Source organism: Grammomys surdaster, unplaced genomic scaffold, assembly GCF_004785775.1.
Source record: "Grammomys surdaster isolate TR1022 unplaced genomic scaffold, NIH_TR_1.0 125834, whole genome shotgun sequence".
Lineage (NCBI taxonomy): Eukaryota > Metazoa > Chordata > Mammalia > Rodentia > Muridae > Grammomys > Grammomys surdaster.
The window spans coordinates 2307781-2312487 of record NW_021620662.1 but is presented as its reverse complement, the minus strand read 5'-3'; positions in this window follow the sequence as shown (position 1 = coordinate 2312487).

Here is a 4707-nt window from a genome sequence, read left to right as displayed (position 1 = left end):
CGAATGCCTTCTCCAAACAACATGGCTGTAGCTCAGTAACATTATGAGACTCCGGTTCCATCCCGGCACAGAGAGAGGGGCAGGGGATAAAAGTGCTCCATCACTACTCTTACTCACTACTGTCTCCCCCGCCCCCCACATTTCTTCAGAACACCGAGAAAGCTGGGCATAAAGGCAGTTTGAGCTCCACTGTACAGATAAAGAAACAGGTTTGGGGGGACAGTGCAGCTGTCTCATGCTATACAACTAAGTAGCAAAGCTCTCCAAGAGAACTCACTCCAGCCTCTGGTTCACGCCTCCTTGTCCCACCATCCTCTACTGGTAAGACTAGGGCCTTGAAGGCCTTTGCAGGCTGACTTGCTTTTATAATAACTAGCATCATAGCGAATGCTCCACAACAGAGATGATTAGCAATATGAGAAACAAGAGGTGCTGCTAAGTGAGACTGGCAAACTATGTTGAAGAATAGAAAAAGGCCCTCACTGCACAGCCAGCCTCTAGAGGAATAAACGGCTCAGGGCTTGTGAATATATACTCCCCAGTCAAACAGCAGGAGTTCTCAAGATAGCAGAGAAACCGGAACCCTGCTCAAAGGACTGTAGTCCTCAAAGGTCAACAATTCGGCCAGCCATTTGGGCAAAGGGCAGGGAAGAAATAAACCATGACATCCTGTTAGAAGGGGATTCACAGGAAAGGAAAACTCCTGGGAATAGTAAAGAAGCAAAAAGACACAAGACACTGCAGTGAAGAAGCAAGTCCTCAAAAACGACCTTGGTAGCAAAAAGCTACCACTGACCGAAACATGAAAGAGTGTGTGTGTATGTGTTATGGTGTGTGTGTGGTATGATGTGTTTGTGTTTGTGTGTGTGTGGTATTTATGTGGTGTGTGTGTTTATATGTAGTATATGCATGTGTATGTGTAATGTGTGTGCATGTGTGTAGTATGTGGTGTGTGTGTATATGTAGTGTGTGTATATGATGTGTGTGGTGTGTATGTATGTGTGGTATGTGTGTATGTGTGTGTGGTGTGTACACGTGTGCATGTGTATGGTGTGTGTATGTATGTGGGTATCTGTGTGTCTACATGTGTGTATGCTCTGTGTGTGTGTGTGTGTGTGTGTGTGTGTAGGGGCTTAACTCAACTTCAGAAGCCTTTCTTTTAATGCAGAGTGAACAGGATGAAGTGATTAAAAACACAGAAGTGGTGGCTGGCTTAATTTTATCGGACATCTGGCTTCACCCTTCACATTCTGGTTCAGCTTCAGCATTCCTCCCTTTTGGGCAGGGGTGAGAGGGTGGGGTGCCAGTGATCAGATTCGGGACCTTGGTATGAGCTTTACCCTAAGTTATAACTCACTTGTCTCTTCTATGTGTTTGCTTTTAAACTTCCTCTTTTAGAAACATTACTTGTATGTGTCCATGCTCATACATGTGAGTGTATATGTGTGGTGACTAAAGGCTAATTAATGTCTTGTGTTTTCCTCTGTCACCCTCTGCCATCTGCGCTTTGATTTTACTTTATGTGCATGTGTATCCTGCCTGAATGACTGTATTTGTATCACATGTGTGCCCGGTGCCTGCAGAGGTCAGAAGAGGACCTTGGATCCTGGGAACTGGAGTTATAGATGGTTGTGAGCCACCATGTGGGTGCTGGGAAACAAACCTACAAGAGCAGTAAGTGCTCTTAACTGCTGAGCCATCAGTCCTTTGGAGACGAGGTTTCACTATGGAGCTCTGGCCCACCTGGAACTACAGTGTAGACTAGGTTGGCTTCCAAGCTACAGAGGTCCATGTGCCTCTGCCTCAAGTGCTGGGATTAAAGGCACGTGCCTCCATGCCTGGCCTCCACCTTCATTTTTGAAACAGGGTCCTCTGAACCTAGAGATCAGTTTGTTGGGCAGAATAGTTGGCTGGTGACCTCCAGGGATCTTCCTGTCTCCATTTCCACAACGTTAGAATACAGCACGGCATTCCATAGCATCACCTCTGGCTTCTTACATGCGTGCTGGGGATCAGAACTTAGGGCACTCTACTGGTTGGCAAGTGCTTGACTAAGTTATTTCCTAAGCCCCACTTCATCCTTTTCTAAAGTTCTATTAATATATGTTTATTTGCATGCAGAAACAGGAGAGCCAAGCCTTCATTTTAATTTTTCCATAAAATGTACTCATTATAAGGACAGTTTAGTCCAACTAGCTATTTCATGGCCAGCATCCCTCCAGCAACAGCCTAAGGTCTTAAGCCAGCCTTCGTGCTGCCTCCAGATTCTAAGTTTCCCTCTCACACTCTCTCAACTGTGTCTGGTGTTTAGGAACAAACAGACCCATGACCTTGACACCAACCTCTGAGTTTTTAGGTCTACAACAGGACGCTGCCGTTCTTTGCTTCATAGCAAAGCTAAAGGGTCTCTGTGAGAGCCAGAGCAGCTCCTGTTGTAAGGTCTCCATCCTTACGTGATGCCTCCTTTCTGAAGCCATACTGATCATCCTATCCTAAGTGTCACCTATGTATGCCACACCATCCCATTTGAATCCTCCATGACAGTTGTCACAGTTTGTAATGACCAATTTGCATGGGTAGAGCAAGCCCCTCATCAACCACTAACTCCATGGGGGTAGGATCACCCTCCATGCCTGACACAGCATCCATGCAACTCAGCACATATTGTAACTCCAAACACTGCATCCTGACAAGGGACTGAGTGTCCTACCTGTCTGGCCATCAGGGTAATGTCACCACCACTGCCTGGAAGAACATAGTCCCAGTGACCAGATTCTTATGTGAGGCACTTCAGAAACAGTCGAATGGCCTAGTACCTATCTGCTAAAGATCTCTCTAAGTTGTCTTTGTAGATAGGTTCTGTTGGGAAAGTGACATTAGCAAGCTAAAAGGATAGTCAAACTTTCTTAAGCATGACACAGATTCTGTGGGTCCAGTCTCCACACTGCTCATCTGTGTGACACCTGATGTACACTGTCAACTGGATTGGATTCAGGATCACCATGGAGACACATTTTGGACGGGTCTATTAGAGTGTTTCCAGAAGAGTTTAAACTGAAGAGCGAAGTTGTACTGCAAATGTGGGTAGTCTAACCCCATAGGTTGGGTCCCAGTCTGAAGAAAACGGACAAGGAGAGCTGAGTATCAGCATTCATCTCGCTTTCCGACTGATGATGCAATGTGACCAGTCAGCTCCTGCTGCTGGACCTTCCCCACCATGAAGGAATCTTAAACCATGAACCAAGAATAAACCCTTTGTTCCTTAAGATGCTATGGTCAACTATTTTTGTCATAGCAACAAGAAAAATAGTTAATATACGCAGGCACTATAATACATTTACATGTCTCTGTGATTACTGGATACAAGTAATCACCAGCAGTAATGAGGAATAGGCATCATTTGGATATCTTCCAATCCCACCCCCCTTTCTTTCCATCGCTGGAGGGAGAACCGAGGGATTTCTGTTAGGCTAGGCTTTACCCCAGTCATACCCAGAGTCCTGCACTTCACTCCTGCTTTTATGTGTTCTGAACTAGTGAGCTCCAGTAAACCGTGAGTCCTAGAAGAATACATGGTAGCTGACTGATGACAGGGAGGAGTAAGGCCACCATACCTTCTTAGAGACGTCTGTCAGTACTCTAACTGACCAAGGGAGTGTAAGGGCTGCAGTATAGCTCAGTGGTAGAATGCTTGCCTGCCTCATCTGAGGGAGGCTCTGAGTGAGTTCCATCCACAGTGCCATAAAAACAAGCAAGTGGAAATAGCAGATCCACTAAAAGTCATTGGAGATTTATGAATCTCAAATAAGAAAGAGATGACTACTGTTTATGCAAAGATGTAGTTTTTATCCTCCTGCAAAACTCTTATCTGTAAAACTGTATCAAGTTAGTGACCAAAATCAATATTGAAAGCAAAATATTACCAAATTAGATGTATCTTGTTATTTTTATTGCCCGCCCTTAAGTATTTCTGGTATTACCAAAGGAAAATATTTTCAAAAATAGCCCAACTGTTTTTACGCACAGTTCAGTTGCAGTGACCTTTTGTATATAACCCAAGCAAGAATATCATAGACAAGATATTCAACTTTTATTTAGGAACCCAGACATGGTCATGTTTAAAGGCCGGACGGTGGTGGTGCATGCCTTTAATCCCAGCACTTGGGTGGCAGAGGCAGGCAGATTTCTGAGTTCGAGGCCGGCCTGCTCTACAGAGTGAGTTCCAGGACAGCTCGGTCTATAAAGAGAAAATCTTTCTCAAAAAAAACAAAAAAAAAAAAAAAAAAAAAAAAAAAAAGAACAAAACAAAAACAAACAAACAAAAAAACCCAAAACATTTATTTTTTTATTTTTACTGAAATATATTCTTTCTCACATATGTATCCTGACTATAGTTTTCCCTCCCTCTACTCCTCCCAGTTCTTCCCCACATCCCCTCCATCCAGATCCATCCCCCTTTCTGTCTCTCATTAGAAACCAAACAGGCTGCTAAGAGATAATAATAAAATACGATAAACTAAAATATAATAAGATAAAACAAAAACCATCATGTTGGAATTGGACAAGACAAACAAACAGAAGGAAAAGAGCCCAAGACAAGGCACATAAAACAATACCCACTTGCTTTTTGTTTGGTTTTGGTTTTGGTTTTGGTTTTGGCTTTGGCTTTGGCTTTGGCTTTGGCTTTGGCTTTGGCTTTGGCTTTGG